The 19,532-nt window shown below is 34.9% G+C and overlaps 1 pseudogene; it reads right to left on the bottom strand.

The window, feature by feature from the left end:
• The window catches only part of LOC114034844, a 105,671-nt pseudogene extending 86,170 nt beyond the window's left edge, over positions 1-19,501 (bottom strand).
• Between the last annotated feature and the right edge of the window lie 31 nt (positions 19,502-19,532).

Genomic DNA, 19,532 nt, shown 5'->3' with positions numbered 1-19,532 from the left:
TCAACTAAAAAACTACTTGAAACAATTAAGAATGTTAGCAAAGTTGCAAGATATGAAATAAATTCACAAAAAATGATAAGCATTTCTATACATTACCAAGAAAGCCTAGCAGCAAGAGATAGAAAGAGGAAATTCCATTTAAAATAACTGTGGACACTATTAAATATTTGTGAGTCTACCTGCCAAGAGAAACCCAGGAACTATGTGAGCACAATTGTAAAGCACTTCTCACACAAATAAAGTCAGATCTAAACAAATGGAAAAAAAATATCAATTACTCATGGGTACCGAGCTAATATAATAAAAATGACAGTTCTACCTAACTTAATTTACTTGTTCAGTGCCATACCAATCAAACTACCAAAATTATTCCACAGATCTACAAAAAATAATAACAAAATTCATCTGGAAGAACAAAAGGGCAAGCATATTAAGGGAATTCATTAAAAATAAATGCAAAGGAAGGTGGCCTGGTCATACCAGATCTCAAACTATATTATAAATTGGCCATTATCAAAATTATTTGAAACAGGCTAAAAATAGAGTGGTGGCTCAGTGGAATAGCTTAGGTACAGAAGACATAGTAGTGAATGACTATAGCAATCTACTCTTTGTTAAACCCAAAGATTCTGGCTTCTGCAATAAGAACTCATTATTTGACAAAAATTGTTGGTTAAATTGAAAAATAGTATGGCAGAAACTAGTCATAGATCAACATCTCACACTCTGTACTAAGATAAAATCAAAATAGGTACATAATTTAGATATAGAGGGTGATACCATGTGCAAATTAGGTGAGCAACGAGTAGTTTACCTGTCAGGTCTATGGAGAAGGGCAGAATTTATGACCAAACAAGAGATGAGAACAATGATGATTTCATTAAACTAAAAAGCTTTTTGAAAAACAAAAGATTAGAAGGAAAACAGAAAACTGGGAAACAATTTTACAGCCATTTTTTTCTAATAAAAGTCTCATTTCTCAAATATATAGAGAGTTGAGTCAAATTTATAAGAATACAAGTCATTCCCCAATTGATAAATTGTCAAAGGATATGAACAGACAATTTCCAGATGAAGAACTTAAAGCTTTAAGTTAAAGCTATATTTAGTCATATAAAAATGCTCTAAATCACTATTAATTAGAGAAATGCAAGCTAAAACAACTCTGAAATACCACTCACACCTATTAGATTGGCTAATACGACAGAAAATGAAATTGATAAATTTTGGAGATGTGAGAAAATTGAAATACTAATGCATTGTTGGAGGAGTTGTGAAGTGATCCAACCATTCTGGAGAGTAATTTGGAGCTATGCTCAAAGGGCAACCAAACTGTGCATATGCTTTGATCCAGCAATACCACTACTAGGTCTGTATCCCAAACAGATCATAAAAAAAATGGAAAAGGACCGACATGTACAAAAAATATTTATAGCACCTCTTTTTGTGGTGGTCAAGAATTGGAAATTGGGGGGACACCCACAGATTGGGGAATGTCTGAACAAGTTGTGGCATATGAATATAATGGAATCTATAGTGCTATAAGAAATGATGAGGAAGCAGATTTCAGAAAAACCTGGAAAGTCTTATATGAACTGATGCTGAGCAAAGTGGGCAGGACTAGGAGAACATTGTACACAGCAATAGTAACACTGTGTGATGATCAACTTTGGTAGATTTAGCGTTTCTCAGCAATGTGAAAATCTAAGACAACCCCAAAAGACTCATGATGGAAAATACTATCCATATCCAGAAAAAAGAAGTATGGAGTCTAATGCAGATTAAAACACACTATTTAATTTTCTCTCTCTCTTTCTCTCTCTCTCTCTCTCTCTCTCTCTCTCTCTCTCTCTCTCTCTCTCTCTCTCTTTTTGCTTTTTCTTTCTTGTGTTTTTTTCCCTTTTGTTCTGATTCCTCTTTCACAACATGACTAATGTAGAAATGTTTAACGTTATTGTACATATATAACTTATATATATATATATGCTTGCTGTCTTGGTTAGGGGGGAGAGAAGAGAAGGATGGGAATAAATTTGGAACTTAAAATCTTATAAACATGAACGTTGAAACTATCTTTACATATAAATTGAAAAAAATGCTATTAAGTGCAAAAAAAGAAGCCAGCTCAGTATTTCTTAATAACAATGATTGTGCAAGTGGATAAAATACATATTTTAGTAATTGAATCAGACTATTTGATTTGAGTTCATAGTCTACAGAATCATGAAAATATCTCTAGGACAAATGATGTAGCAGACATGATGAGGACGATGATATGGGGTAGGTAGGCCATGTAGTAGGTAACACCCAGGACTTGGAGTCAGGAAAAATCAAAATCAAAGTTGGCCTCAGATATTTAGTAGCTATGTGACCTTAGGCAAGACACTTGACTTTTGCTTTCCTGTTTTCTCATCTGTAAAATGAGATTATTAATAACATGCACCTCCCAGGATTGTTATACAAATAAGATGACAATAAAATAATACATTATCCTATTTGTGAAGCTCTTAGAATAGTTCACAGTATATAGTAAACACTTAATAAATGTTTGCTAAAATGTAAATTAAAAAAAAATCTTCATCCTATTTCCATGTGATTTTTTTTCCAGATGAGATAAACAAAGTAAACATAATCAATAGTACTTATAATATTCAAAGGTTTACTATTTTGACTAAAGTAGAAGGCAACAAACCGCCATATTCAAAATATAAATCCCAATTTATAATGTAAGAATTCACAAATAAGCTATATAGAAACTGGAACATTATTAGAGACAAAAATTTTGTCCACAAATGACTGGATATAACATTGATTCATAAGAATATAAGAACAAAGATTTGAATAAGTATTGCCATACCAAGATGCCTTAATTTCTAAACTGTATAGGATAATGTATTTCCAAATATAGAGACCTAAAGGAAGACATTAAAACTAAGTAGAAACAAGATATATATACATATATGTATTATGTATGTATATATCTCATCCCCATCATCCTTTCTTCTACTAGAATTGTCCTAAAGATGTTTTCACTGAGCTTAAAGAAGCCAAGCTTATAAGACATCTATTCACTTTCCAAATCAGTCATTCTCTCTACCTTCACAATAATCTCCAAAACATTAAGTACAAATGAATAATACCAGGATAGCAACTTGTTCTTGGAACATTTCTATCTGAATTCTGTAAAAAAGATGAGAAAAAGAAGAGCAATATAAATGTATGTACAGTCAAACTGGCATGGTAAAGTTGAAATGTTACAGAGAAGTCTTTGAAGGAATTCAAGAGATGGCTTCCATACTCTGAAATCAATGAAACAGGAGACTCAGGTGAAGTAATGCATCATAAACGTTAATTGGTTTCTTATAGAAATAAGGAGATTTTCATCACTGTCATCTGTTCAGAACGTGGCAAGTCCAAGGGCTTGTCATATGCAAGAAAATGGCAGAATGTATAGAAAATATAAATCCAGACCCTATTCTAACTGAAAATCTTTGTCTTGTTCTTTGTCAGCATGGCCCATATTATAAATTAATTGAGACTTGATTCCTGTTGCACTTAAAACACAACCATACACATGCAAACATAAAAACACACGGAGTGACAAAAATAGCAGCAACAGGTCAAATGATTGAGCACTAGGGCTGGAAGAGCATAACAATAATAGCAAGGCTTACTTCCTCATATTATGGTTCTCTGAGTGATTTTTCTGGGGTAGGGAGGAAGGTAAAGATTGATAAATAAGAGGCCAAAATACCCTCAGGTTAGAAATATAGGGACACTAGCTAGGCTTACATTGGAATTTAGCTTTTCATAATCAGTCATTGCTATGAGTGATCAGTGTGCTGTTATCAAAAGTACTTCCTATTGACCACAATTTAATTTTGCTTGGCTTTCGTGATTACTGGTTTTCCACTTAAAATGATCAGATTAGGTGTGGGCTGTTTCCATTTTGCAAGATATATCACATCTCCTGCTACTCTGTGTAATGTATATTTGAGTGGAATTTGATTATACTAGACAATTTACTTGTGATTCATGCTTATTATGAGACAGTGAAACAAGGAAGGCGCCAGTGCAATTTTGAGGTACCAGTTGAACTCCTCATATTGTTGATTTATAATCAACTGTTTTGCCAGTTTCAAGGGCACAGCAGACTCTTTCAATCATAGACAGCAACAATGTGTATCAATTGATTTCCTATGGACTGACATCCCTCAGAAAGTTGAGTAGGATAAAAATGCATCTGAAATATGGGGGTGAGGGGAAAATAACAAAACACATAGGAAGGGAATGACACACAAGAATGAGAGACACTATTTCTTTCCTTTTGGTGTAAATGCCCAGAGAAGTTAATGTCTATTTACATGAAGATTTACTGATATATTTCTTAGATATTGGTTTGAAATCTTGGGTTGGTCTTGCATTTTCACAATATCCATTTATCCTTAGGTCCAGAGATAACTGTATACTGTTCAAGATAACATAATTCTATTCAGTTACAGACCTACATTGTTAGATCTAGGGCAAAATGAACTTGTCTTAAAGGGGTGAAGTAGATTGAGACAGAAAGAAAAAAAAAAAAAGATCAACACTTTACCTGCTAATGTAAAATACACTATAAGGGCTGGCCCCACCCCCGTCCCCCAAGGATAGTAACATAGCCCTATCAGTACCTAACACATCACTAAGTACACTCATTTGATTGACTAAATCAGGTAAACGGTTTCTTGCACTCAGCCAAGAGAAGGTGTGGGATTCTGTCTTAAGTCTAGAGATTAAGGTTCAGACAAGAACAATTTTGGCAGATTCTGTGTGACTTTTTTTTTTTTGGTTATAGAAGTTTACAGAACAGATTACACTATTTCTTCCCAATGCCCAGAGAAGTCAATGTCTATTTATATGAAGATTTTCTTTGATATTTCTTAGATATCTGTTTGAAATCTTGGGTTGGTCTTGCATTTTCACAATATCCATTTAACCTTAGGTCCAGATATAATTGCATACTACTCAAGATAACATAAGTCTATTAAATTACAGACCTGCATTGTTAAATCTAAGGCAAGATGGATGAAGTAGGTTGAGACAGGAAAAAAAAAAAAGATGAACACTTTACCGTATAATGCAAAATATACTAGAAGGGCTGGTCCCACCCCCCAAAAAAGACTCCAATAAAGATCTAAAAGGACACCAGATGGAACAATGAAGAGCTTATTGGTATTTCCCTTTTTGGTTTCCTTGATCATTGGAAATGTGCTAGAGTTTTTTTTTTATTCACAAATACAGAAATACAAAAATTAGACATGTCAAAGTAATAAATATCATAATAAATTAAAAAATTAAAGAAAGTATTAAAATTTAAAATGGAGATTAAAAATAGTCTAAATAACAAGTGGGGAAAGGGCTAATTATGTAAGTGATAGATAATTTCACCAAAGAATATGACAGCAATAAGACTGCATCACAACTTTTAGGATCTAACCAAAGTACTTATTAGGGTGAATTTTATATATCCAATATTTTTAGAAACAAAGAAAAATAATAAGGCAATAAATTAGTTGTACATTTAAAAAAGCTAGAAAAATAATTAAAAACAAAATTCTGCAAATTAAGGAAGAAATAAACATAAACCAAAAATTGTAATTATTAAAAAACCTACCAGATTTAAATATAAAAGTTAATAAAATAGATAAAACAATAGCCAATTTCATTAGGAAAGGAGAAAAACCAAATTGTACTATTGAAATTTAGAAAAAAAAAGATTTCATAACAGATAAATAGGAAATATAGAGTATTATGGCAAATTATTTGGCCCAATTATATGGAAAAAACCTGATGAATAAGAAGAAAGTAAACAAGTCATAAATTAACTTATAAAGATAAAAGGACTCAAGATCAAGTTGATTCATAAGAGAATCTCATTAAAATTCAAAGAATAATTAATCCCAATGTTACATAAACTTCTTGTAAGAATAGAGAAAGAAGGCACCTGACTAAACTTCTATGAGAAAAAAAATATTCTTGATACATAAAACAGGAAAAGATAAAACAGAAAGGAAAATACAGACTAATGTCGTTAATGAATATAGAGACAAACATACCAAAGAGAATTTTACAAAAGCCTCATATTAAAAACTTGACCAGGTTGGACTTATACTAGGAATGGAGTTGATTCAATATTAGGAAAAACATAATCATAATATACTATATTAATCACAAAATCACATGATTATATTCACAGATACAGAAATAACTTTTGAAAAAAAAATCTAGAATCTATATTTAAGTTCAATTTTAAGTTCCAAACCTTCTCCTCCTCTCATTGAGAAATCAAAGGAAAAAAAAAAGCATAACTGCAGTCAAGTAAAAAAATTCCTACATTAGCCATGCTAAAAAAAAAAAGCTCCAATCTGTACTCTGAATTCATGACCTCTCAGTCAGTCAAGAACCATTTATGAAATGCTACTTTGTGCCAGGTGGAGAAGGAAATGGCAAACCGCTGCAGTATGTTTGCCAAGAAATACAAAGAAAGGCAAGAGATAGTGACTGTCCTCCAGGAGCTCATTATCCAAGAGAGATACACCAATAAAATCACAGGTTGAAAGAGACAGAGGGAAAGAGAGGGAGAGAGAGAGAGGGAGAGAGAGAGAGAGAGAGAGAGAGAGAGAGAGAGAGAGAGAGAGAGAGAGAGAACAGCCAGGAAAACAAATGCTGGGAACCAAGAAATGAAGTATCTGTTTTAAAGAGCAGTAAAGAGGCCCATAACACTGGATCAAAGAGCACATGGTTGAGGAAAAATATGAGGTGCAAGGACACTAGAAAGTTTTTGTTTGTTTGTTTGTTTTGGTTTTATGGTGGGGGGGGGTAGGTTATGAAGGGCTTTGAATGCCAAATAGAGAAAGTTGTATTTGATTCTATAGCTGATAGGGAGCCACTGGAGTTCTTGGAGTCGGGGCCAGGTGGGGCGACATGCTCAGAACATTGATTTAGCAAAATTAGCATGATGACTGAATGGAGGATGAAGGAGATATGTGACAGGCAGACCAACAATCAGCCCACTGCAATGGTCCAGGTATGAGGTGATAAGTGTCTGTATCAGGGTGGTGGCAGTGTTAGAGGAGAAAAAGGGAACATATCAAGAGATGCTGCAAAATCTAAATTGACATGTCTTCACAACAGATTGGATATTGGGTGTGAGAGATAGTAATGACTTAAGGATGATATCTAAGTTCTAACCTGAGGACCTGGGAAAATGGCGGAACCCTCAGTAGTAATAGGGAATTATTTTAAGGGTAGAAGGAGAAAAGAAAAAAATAATGATTTCAACTCTGGCCATGTTGAGTTTAAAATGTCTACTAGACATCAAGATTGAGATGTCTTAATGATAGGTAAATGAGTGATTCTGGAGATCAGCAGAGAGGTTAAAACTAAATAGATTTGAGATTCACCAGCATGGAGATGATAAAGGAATCAATGGGGTCTGAAGAGATCACCTAGTGAAGTTGTACAGAAGAAGAGAAGAGAGCCCAAGATAGAGGTCTGTCAGATAACTATTATTAATTGGGAATGACCTGTCTAGATAAGGCTAACAACAGGGATTGAGAGAGAGTAGTCTGATAGATAGGGGGAGAACTAGGAGAGAGTTCTGAAAACCTAGGGAAAAAAAAAACTATTAAGGAGAAAAGGGTGATTGACCATTTCAAAAGCAGCAGAGAAATCTAGAAGAATGAAGACTGAGAAAAAGCTACTGAATTTGGCAATAAGGAGGTGATTGGCAACTTTGGAGAGTGTAGTTTCAAATGACTGATGAAGTCAGAAGCAAGATTGTAGGGATCTCTCTATCTGAAACTACTAGAAAGTCTGATTTTTTTTTGTTTTTGTTTTTTTTTGGTGAGTCCTCTGGAACTTTGCTTCCTTTCATTGGGTTGATTGGTCAATAAGTTGCTTAGACTTTTAAAATTTCTTGTCTTTATAGTATTGTTTTTGTTATATAAATTGTTCTCCTGGTTCTATTCACTTCACTTTGTATCAGTTCATACAAGTCTTCCTAGATTTTTCTGAAACCATTCCCTTCATCATTTCTTATATTGAAATAGTATTACATCACACTCATAGACCATAACTTGTTCAGCTATTCCCCAATTAATGAGCTCCCTGTCAGTTTCCAGGTAATTGCCACCACAATAAGATCTGCTATAAGTATTTTCAGCATATATTTTTCACAAAAGACTAAATATTATAGGTATAAATGGAACTTTGCTTAGTATGACAAAGTTTTCATCTAAAACCAACAGCTAGCATTATGTACAATAAAGAAAATTTTAATGACCTTTCCAATAACTTTTGGGGTAAAACAAAGATGTCCACAGTCACAACTATCAAGTTTTAGAAATGCCGTCTATAGCAATAAAATGAAAAAAAACAAATTTTAATAAAGGATGAATAAGAAACAAAATTATTTCATTTTGCATATGATATAATGTTTGAGAGAACCCTAGAGAATCAACTAAAATTGAATCAAAACAATCAATAGTCAAGAAATGTTAAATACCACCTAAAATCATCAGATTTTTTTTTTACATGTTGCCAACACATAGCAGAAATAGAGGGAAAATAAATTTCACTCAAAATAACTACAGAATATGTAAAATATCTGGGAGTCCCCCTTGCAAGAAATACATGGAAATAATGAATAGAAATATAAAATACTTTTCATAGGAATAACAGATTTCCTAAATATGGGAAAGAAATTAATTATAATGTCTGGTGGTTGTACTATAATATGATAAAAATGATATATTTCCTTAATGAATTCAATGCCATATCAATCAAATTAACCTATGGCTACTTTATAAAATTATGCAAAATAATGACAAAATCCATCTGGAGGAATAATAAGGCAAATAATCTCAAGAGAAATAATGGGAAAAAATAGGAAGGAAAGGGAACTAGAAATCTCATGTCTTAAACTATATTAGAGAGTAGCAATCATCAATACCGGTAATTTTTTTTAAAAGTTGATCAATGGAATAGATTTAGGAGAAAGCACCGAGAAATAATTGGATATATTAGTAAATTGATGGATCAATCAAAGAATACTAACAAGTGGGGTAAGTACTACCTTAAAAAAAAAAAAAACATCTAGGAGATCTGAAAAGCATTATGGCAGAAATTAGACGTTTCATACCACAGAAAGATCCAAATGGATACATTGTTTAGTTACAAAAGGTCATTTCAGAAATAAATTCGAGGTGAATGGAACAGCAAACTTTGACAACAATAAATCAGCAAATTATGATATGTGAACACAATTTAATATTACACTATTAAAAATTATGAAAGGGACAAATTGAGAGAAACTTGTATAATAGTGACTTGTACAACACATACTGCCTGAAGACCAGATATGTTACATTTCACCCCATCTCAGTTTTCTCCAGTATCCTCAAGGGGCCTGAGGGATATTTAGTCTCTCTGTCATTGGCTCCAGCCTCTAGTCATAACTGTGCCTCCCACACTCCTAGTCTCTACACATACCACCTCAGTATCTAGGGAGGGAAGGGAAATTAAGGGGCATTCAGTTCACAAATTAGCTCAATTCCTATATAACACAGTTTCACCAAGTTCCAATTCCAATGACTTCCTTGGGCTCGAGTTCCAGGGACTTTGGCTTATGGAGACATCCTGGCTGGAATGGTGGCAAGATCTAGCCTAGAATCTTGCTTCCACAGTCTCTATGGCTCAAATTTAGCTTTGATGACAGTAACCTCTGAGCTTGGTGAAACGAGACAAAATCCCAAGTGTGTTTCTTTTGGCCATAAGAATTAAAAGGGAATAGAAGAGAAGTAGCACTCCTGCCTACCCAGATCAGTTCATTGTGCTTGTGAACAGAACATTCTCCCCTTGGTCACTGTCCGAAAGAGACAGAGAAAGATTATCTCAGGCTGGTCGTTTTAAATAGGCATTCTGTTCTGACTGTGCAGCCAATGGAAAGTCAGTGTTCCCACTCACATCGTAGGAGAACTCAAAATGTCTTCTTCAAGGAGCAGGTTCCTGGCATTTCCTACATGGGTGCCTCCCTCTTAGGTGATATTGGCGTGTGCAGTAAAAAGACTACTTATACCTGTGAAGCATCATATGGACTGAATAAAGAGTAGAATGAGCAGAATCTAAACAGAAAAATGATGTATATGTTCACTGCAAAATTATGAAGGGGAATAATGCAATAAATAATCATGACTCTAGAATTCTGATTGTTAAGCATGACTTTCTTAATTAGACACATTCAATGTGTGAATTTGTTCTTTTTGACCATACAAATTCATGGCAAAGGAGGACATTTATTTAGTCATTTATCTATCTGTCTATTTATTTGGGAGCTGTTGGATGGTAGAATGTAAAGTAATTGATAGTGATAAAAAAGAAAAAAAATAAAGAAAAAACATCAATGTAATATTTCAAAATGTAGAGAAGAAAGCTTAAAATAAAACAAAGGAAAGCATGGTAGTGTTAGTACTATTTTATTAAATTTAATATATGCTATGCTAAAAATATGTTATACATAATAGTTTCATAGTTTTATATACAACCTTCTTTTTCTTTTTTCCTGTATGTTGAAATGCTCATGCTCATCAATTTTTTTAAAAGTTCATGATAAAACAAATTCATAATAAATAAAATAAGTTCCTAAATTAAAATAATGCCATAAGAAAGAAAAACTAAAAAAAAAAAGCAAACAGAGAGAAATAGGCTTTAAGGCAGCTGAAAATTATACTGTTGCTGTCTTCTTGCTATGGAAATTTGCATAAAGTAGCACTGGGCATGCATCTGGTAGACCTGAGTTGATACTTATTAACCACGGCTCTATCAGCTACGAACTATTTAGCTTCTTTTATGCCAGTCTTCTCATCCCTAAAATGGCAACAGTAATGCCTGCAATCTCAACCTTACAGTATTATTATGGTAGAAAATACTTTATAAACCAAAAACACTATATAACTTTTTTATTTTTGTTATCATTATAATTTTAATTAATATTTAACAGGATGATAATAGCCTTCCCTTTTCTCTTTCTAAGGACCTGTAAACTGAAATCTCTTTTGATGGCTTCAGATAATGGTTTTCAACTATAAGACACAATTTTATTTGGGCATATTCTAGGTCAAGTTCTCAATTTAGATTATGGAGGAATATCTTGTATTTTGAGATGCCAATCAAGTTTTCCTCTGAATTCTGAGATTATGTATTAGCCATATTACATATTTGGTCCTCATTGTTTATTGCCTAGTCTTGTTAGTCATATTTTTTTATGTCTATCTGTCTTATATCTCTAGCTAGGTTGTAAACACTTTAGGGAAAAGGCACTGTCTTATATATCTCTGTTTTTAATTCACAGACTGGCATACTGCCTTACACAAAACTTATGTCTGATTATCTTCAAAGGCTAGCCTTAGGCAAAACTATGACATGGTCATAACATGTCTTTGGTATCTTCCAATCTCCTTTTTCTGCAACCTTCTTCCCACTCATAGCATGCCACACACACATGTGTGCACATATGCATATACATGTATATATGCATAGGTGTGTGCATATCTATATTTACCTATTGTTATAATTATATTTCTATCTAACTGTATATATCTCTGCATGTGTATGTGTGTATATTTAAAGGATTTGTCCAAAGTCATACTAGTAATAAATGACAGACCTGGAGTTAGGACTAAGGTCATCTAACTCCTTGTCTAGTGCTTCCTCCCCTCCCCCCCAATACTACCTGATACCATAGGAAAAGGCATTGTGAAGAGTAATGAAGACTTGAGTTGTCTTATAAACCTTTCCCCAGTGGATTATTAAGGTGAAAATAAATTTAGGTGATAAAGATATAAGCAAGTACAAAGTTCATTAACTATTACACCAAAAAGACAACTACATCTTCCAACTTGAAAATGATGAAAACTGGAAGCATGCTCCCATATTTATTTTAAAGTCAAAATTAGTGAGATGACAAATGGGAATTGGAATGTGGGACTTTGTTTGATCTGCTTTTGAAACTAAAATTAGAGCCACACTTGGAAATTTAATGTGTCTTGAGCCCAAATGGTAAAAATCCTCCTTTGTCAGAAGGAAAAGATTTTCAGAGGGTGGGGGTAGAGAGAGGTTGTTTTCTCCAAAGAGAATTTCACATGTGGAAAAGTCATTGATAGATGATATTTCAGTTGGAGTAGCTAGCCCAGAATCCAGGACCTACTTCAGTTTTAACAGTGGTGACAGCTGCAGCTCTATGTTGCCAAATTGAGTTTTCCAATGGACATGACATTTTCTTAATGGTTACTGTGACAGTAGTTTCCAAAACAGCTACCTCAGGGGACCAGATGTGGGATCAGAGATCTTTATATAAGGGAATTTAAGTAAACAGTGATTTGATAGATTCTGGAAAGAAGAATTAAACTGAATCTTTGACTTTTTTTTATGCCCTTTAGGATTCCTCTCCATTCATCCCGTTTTATCTTCATCATTGTTTGTACAGAATCCTTTCCCCAAGAGCTCACATTTTCTCCTCATTTTAAGATTATTTAGTTACTTAGCCATTTATGCACTTTAATAATTCTTTCTTGGAAGCTATTTTTTCCTGTGGAAATAACACGGGAAATTGTATATTTAGCATTTTGAAAAATGTTTGTTTTGCTGCTTTTGCACATAGCCACTATGAATCTCATTAGTCCGGAAAATGGATTAGAAGCATGAACAAATTGACTTATATCTTTGGCACCTCAGTCTCTTCTAAGACTGATGTGCTGCTGAGGGGGGGGAATAAAGGAAACCTCAAATTCTCAAACTATGAAGCAGCATTTCAAGCTCATGAAGTGTTTACTCATATTTTCCTTTTGTATCACACTCAACATCATCTCTATCTAAGGAAGTAGGTATGTAATGTATGTGTGGTCACATGTTGGTAGTGTTTTACACTGCATTTGGGCCTGTTCTCTGGAAGAGATATTTCTATTATGAAGCAGGCACTGAGAAATATCAAGTAGTATAAGTTTAGTACATATGTACTTGGCTTTGCAGGTTTTTTTTTTTTTCAAGAGCCAGACTACCCAGGAAAAATCCCAAGGAATTTAGTGGATTCTGTACTGTGCTGGATAAAAATGGCTTAAAGGATACAAGAGACATTATATTACTTTTATTTAATTTCTTCCTAGATTTCATCTGGATCATTTTCATATCCCTGAAGATGTAAATACCATCAACTCTCAATTATCTGGGCCATAAAAAATCCCCTAAATAGTTAGTTCAGAATCATAGTTCAGAACCTCATTCTGATTGACTTCTGTATATAGAATATTTGAAGTTGTATATGCAAAATTATAGGTTTGTTTTCTTTTTCAAACGCAGAATCGGCTTAATATTATTACTTTCATTCCCTGAACTCTCCCTGTCCAAATGTAGAGAAAGCCAGTGTCAGAGTGTTTTGTGTGGTGGAAAACTGAGCACAGATTAAAAATTTACTGAGCATTGTCCACAAAGCAGCTTATCTGCACATTGATAATTCAGGGTCGGAGCAACAGAAACAATATAAACATTTCTGTTGTGCAGTTAGGTTATGATCATTTTCTTACCTCAGAGCAAGTTTTTGTACTCAAAACTTATCCTTGCCATGACATTTTGAGCATATCTTACATAAGCAAAATGTTTTCCAAACGCATGATTTCTTTTGATATAAGTATTTCTTGCCATTTTGTATTTTTTTGTCTCCACAACAAATAGAGTAGTGGTATTTGAAATGCTTTTGGTCAAATAATACTTCTGGAATGCCTCGACTGTGCCTTTGATGAAGTCATTCATGATGTGGTTGAGGGGAAGAATCTAGAATGTGCTTGTAAATTCACTTACTCACCTCTCCTCACTTTCTTCTCCTTCCCTATGGACCCAGAAGAACTGTCTCTTCTTGCCAAAGTTAATCACTCCATTTGTCCCCTTAATTCTACTCCTCCCCTAACCCTACCCCAGGAAACCCACTCACTCATTTAATCACCCCCATTCCAATGAATTTTCAATTTGTTCCTTGTTCCTTCACTTATTTCTACCAACCTGTTCAGGTTTTCCCATATTAAAAACAAAACAAAACAAAACCTACCCTGGCCTTACTGGTCCCCCATTTTTTTTTCAAACATAGAATTGGCTTAATATTATTACTGTCCTTCCCTGAAGTCACACTGCCCAAAAGTAGAAGAAGACAGTGTCAGAGTATTTTGTGTTGTGGAAAATTGAGCACAGATTAAAAATTTTCTGAGCATTGTCCACAAAGCAGATTATCTGCACATTGATAATTCAGGGTCGGAGCAACAGAAACAATATAAATATTTCTTTTATGCTGTGAGGTTATATCATTTTCTTTCCTCAAAGCAACTTTTTCTACCCAAAACTTATCCTTGCCATGACATTTTGGGCATGGCTTACATAAGCAAAACATTCTCCTTCCCAAAACACACTATCCCTCTCCTATGATTCTGCAGTCAAATTTCTAGAAGGAATAGTCAATATACGTCTAAGTGAGAGTTGTTTTTTTTTTAATTCATCTGTTAAAACCTCATGCCCAATACTGTGTATTAAAATCTTAATAATAATACTTGACATTTCAAAATAGATGTCCTGTATATATCCCAAAATAACCTGTCCAAAACAGAACTCGTTATCTTTCTTCCCAAACTCTCCCCTTACCTGAATTTCTCTATTATTGTTGAGGGCATTATCAATTTTCCAATCTAATTTTCAATCTGTGTCATCCTCAACTCTACACACTCTCACCCTACATATCCAATATGTTACAAAGTCTTACTATGTCTGTCTTCACAACATTTCTCATATATATTCTCTTCTCTCCATTCCTGCAATCACCATTCTAATGCAGAGCTTCATCACTTCATACCTGGACTATTAAAATAATTGAGTAGTTGTTCTCCCTGGCTCAGTTCTTGTTCCTCTCCAGTTCATCCTTTACTCAGCTGCTTAAATGATCTGCCAAAAAAATAGGTTATACTGTGTTACTCCCTTCTTAATAAATTTCAGTGGCAGTCTATTAATTTTAGGATCAAATATAAAATTTTGTTTGGATTCATAGGACTTCACAATTTGACCCCTTCCTATCTTTCCAGTCTTCTTGGACTTTGCTGTCCTCAGAATACTTTACAATGCAATGACACTGGCCTTCTTGATGTTCCTTGAACATGGCACTCCATCTCCCATTTCTATATTTTTTCACTATCTGTTCCCATTCCTTGAATGTTTTCTTCACCTGAACTTCTTGGCTTCCCTGGTCTCCTTCAAAACATCTCAAATTCTCCTTTCTATAGAAGGCCTTTCCCAGGCCTTTTCAAACTAGTGTCTTGCTTCTGAGGTTACCTTCTATTTATACATATGATTTATCTGTACATAGTTCTTTGGATACCATCTTCAATAGAAGATGAGCTCCTTGAGGTCAAGGACCATATTTTTGCTTTTTCTCTTTGTATCCCCAGTTTTCAGCATAATAAATACTTAATAAATGCTTGGTGTTGTTGTTATTGATGATGATGATGATGATGATGATGTTTATATAACTCTTTATGATTACAAATGGTTTTCAAATATAACAGACATTCTGGCAAGGATTTTTTTGGCTGTCTCATATGGAAGCAGCATTTTTTCATAGTTCTGGAAAAGAGTGAGGTTCTCTTGCATAATTATAACCAGCCAGTTAATCAAGAAACATTTATTAAACACCCACCATATTCCTATCCCTCTAAAAGCACCGGGGATAAAAAAGAAAGGTAAAAAGAAAGGGATAGTGTGTTTTGGGAAGGAGAATGTTTTGCTTATGTAAGCCATGCCCAAAATGTCATGGCAAGGATAAGTTTTGGGTAGAAAAAGTTGCTTTGAGGAAAGAAAATGATATAACCTCACAGCATAAAAGAAATATTTATATTATTTCTGTTGCTCCGACCCTGAATTATCAATGTGCAGATAATCTGCTTTGTGGACAATGCTCAGAAAATTTTTAATCTGTGCTCAATTTTCCACCACACAAATTGTCCCAGGTCTCAAGGAGCTTTGCCATTATCATGTTTTGGTAGGTGCTAAATTTTTATAGCCTACTAATGATGTCTCCACTATCTCCACGTGAATTGCATTTATCACTAAATAAAGATCTATGAGGATAGCCCTTCACTAGTTTCTGGCAGAAAAAGGCCTGGCACTGAATGCCATCACCAATTCTTCTGCTTCCATATAACAAAGAGATTTATATGACTCAACTATTGTTGGCTAATTCTTACAGATATTGTCCATGGAGGGCCTTTTGAATAAATCTTTGGATCTTAATTATTACATTGTCTCCATCCAGTGGTTAGCCACTTTCAGTTATACTTGACAAATTTAATAGTGTGTATGGGCCATTCATTTTTACTATTACTCAATGAAGTGATGTCTGCTTAATTCAGAAGTGTTTCCATCAGATTTTGCGATTTCTACTATATTCTCTAAGAATGTCTATTAATATTCTTACTCATGCTTTGCATGGAAATATTTATCTTTCCATAGTTACCATAGGGTATTTGGAACCTATGGTTTGTTAATATTATGAATGTTATTGTTAAGGTCAAAGTCTTTTGGTTCATTTCACAATTCCAAGGGTGTATATTACATTCAATTTTGATTTTCATAATGTCAGTAAACCTATTAACATACTTAGGCACAACATTCTCTTTGGTAATTTTATCCTTAATGTGTCTTATCTAGAATAGATAAAAGTATTTATAGGTATCATCCTCATCTATTTGTTCAATACAACCTCTGGATTTGAACTTAAAGTTTTCAGTCTTAATTGTTTCTTGGCATATGTTTAAAATTTTTCAACAATCAAGCCCAAATGAAATGTTGTTATTAAAGAAACATTCCAATAATGAAGATGTCAGGTGGAACAGAATAGCTTGTTGACTTCCATAAATATCAAATAGTTAATAAAACATTTTGGTTTGACTATGTTTAATCTGAAAGCTGTGGATGGTTTTGTTTTGGTGAGATGTTAACTAGTTTGATTGTTTGCTTGTTTTTGATTTGGTTTGTTTGTTTTTTTTCTTTCTGATGAAGCAATTGGGGTTAAGTGACTTGCCCAGAGTCCCACAGCTAGTAAGTGTCAAGTTTCTGAGGCTGGATTTGAAGTCAGGTCCTCTTGACTCTACGGCCAGAGCACTATCCAATGTACCACCTAGCTGCCCCAGTGATAAGTAGTTTTAAGCCTGACACAACTAAAATGGGCCTCAATTGTGTCCCTGAAAAATGTTAGTTTTTATTTGAATTGTTGACATTATTCATTAATAAGGTGCTCTTTACAATGCTGGGATTTTTGGCACCCATTTTTTTTTTTTTTTGCTCTTTAGCTAATATATTTAGTATATTGAGGTTGTTTTTTTTTTTTTAGTGAGTATAGATTTTTTTGCATGTGATATATTACGCATATCTTCTAAAAAGTACATGAAATATAATTGGACTATATTTGGAGGGATCACTAGTCTTCTTATCCTTTGGTTATATATTTATATGTCTTCTATTAAAATGGGTGGGTTCCAACTTGTGTCTGAGAAGAATATAGTAATATGGTTTACTAGTAATTCATGCACCACTGTAAATTATTTTAGCCAATAAATATGGATCTTGCTCACTCCTACAACTTTCTAGTTTTGGAGAAGCTAGAGTTTCATTCATTCAATCAATTAGCATTTATTAAGAATTTACCATGTGCTAGAAACTTTTAAAATCCATTAGCATATGGAGGAAGGCAATTATATATATATAATATATATACACACACATATATATACATATATATACTCTATATATACATATACATATGTGTGTGTGTGTCTGTGTGTATAGTTCCTGCCCTCAAAGAGTTTGCATTCTACCATAGAAGTCAGCAGACATATAAACAAGAATAAACAAGGGACATACACATCAAATGGAAGGTGACTTTTGAGGTGAATGATCTACCAGTTAGGAGAGTCAGTGAAAACTTCTTGTAGATGGAGGCATTTGATTATTGTCCTGAAGGAAGTCAGTGATTCTAAGAGACAGAGGCAAGGAAAGAGGCTTCAGGTCTTCCTGATTCTAAGCCCAGCACCTTAATCACTATACCATCAAGCTTCTTAAAGTACTAACCCCTCTAGCATGTATCTTCATCTTTTGGTCCCAAGATATCTCCCACTACTGACCTCTGCTCCTGAAAAATTGTGGTACTCACTCTTCTCAGGGGTGAGGAAGATCATTCCACTCATGGAGTTCCACCATTGTAAAGCACCAAGACCTGAAATACAGGACAGTGTGTGAAGAACAACAACTAGGTTACTATGACTTGATTATAGAGTACCTGGAAGGGAGAAAAATGTAGGAAGAGGGAAAAAGTAATCAGGAACTTTATTGTGACAAACATTAAGTTCAAAAGAGGACTTTATATTTGATCTTGAAGGTAGTCATGAGGCCCTTGAGTTTCTTGTGTAAGAGAGTAAAATAGACATGTTTTAAAAGGAATCCTTTTGGCAGCTGAGTGATGAGGACAGATCAGAATGGGCAAAGATTTTTGGGCAGGAAAACCATTTAGAGGGCTATTCCAAGTCTGCGTGAAATATGTTTGGTGACTGAATTAGTCATGCAAATACTGATGACAGAATCCATAGGAGAGATGCTACGAAGGCAGAAATGATATTTGGCAAGTAAACATGTGTATAAGGTGAATGAGAGTGAGCCACAGAGGATGAAACCACCATGGCGAAACTGAGTGACCAGGAGGATGGTGATGCCCTTTACAGTAATAAGAGAGTTCAAAAAAGGACTGGGTATTGGAGTGTGAGGGACTGTTTGATGCCAGCTACTGCCAGATGGGGGTTGTGCCAACGTGGGACGGAAACTGGGTACCAGAAAGTAACTGGAGCTCTTGCTCCCGAGGCAGAAGCGATGCTGGGCAGAGTTGTAGCGTACTGGGATGAGATCTGGGGTCAGAGAGGTAACCGGAGCTCACACTCCCGAGACTGGAGCGGTGCTGAATGGAGCTGTGACAGGCTGGGGAGGAAGCGGGGTACAGGGAAGTGGCCGGAGCGCGCGTTCCCTAGGCAAGGACTGTGCCGCTTGGAGGGGGACGGCAGAGAGCGAACTCTCTCTGTCTAGCCTCCTTCTTTAGGTACTATGCCGACCCCATACACCTCCCCCCGGTATCTGGACCCGACTTCCTGCGTCACGTGTACTTTCCGTTGTCTATACACTAATCCCTCACGCCTCCTTCCAAAGCTCTGGGACCCACTTCCTGTGCCACGTATGCTCCCTTTGTCTGGACACTAGCTGGACATCCCTTTTTTGATATTTGATCCTCGAGGAGTCACTATGGGCGGGCTGAGGAGGAGGGACGAAGAAGGTACTAAAAAGAGCTGCAGGGAGGGGGGGGCGGAGTCGGCTTCTGCTCCTGCTCGTGCATGTGTGCTTTCCTGCCTGGCTTTGCTGTGATG

The sequence above is a fragment of the Vombatus ursinus genome, unplaced genomic scaffold (genome assembly GCF_900497805.2).
Source record: "Vombatus ursinus unplaced genomic scaffold, bare-nosed wombat genome assembly UNPS02009132.1, whole genome shotgun sequence".
Lineage (NCBI taxonomy): Eukaryota > Metazoa > Chordata > Mammalia > Diprotodontia > Vombatidae > Vombatus > Vombatus ursinus.
The sequence above is the reverse complement of the archived record's forward strand: the minus strand, read 5'-3'. Positions and strand labels throughout refer to the sequence as shown.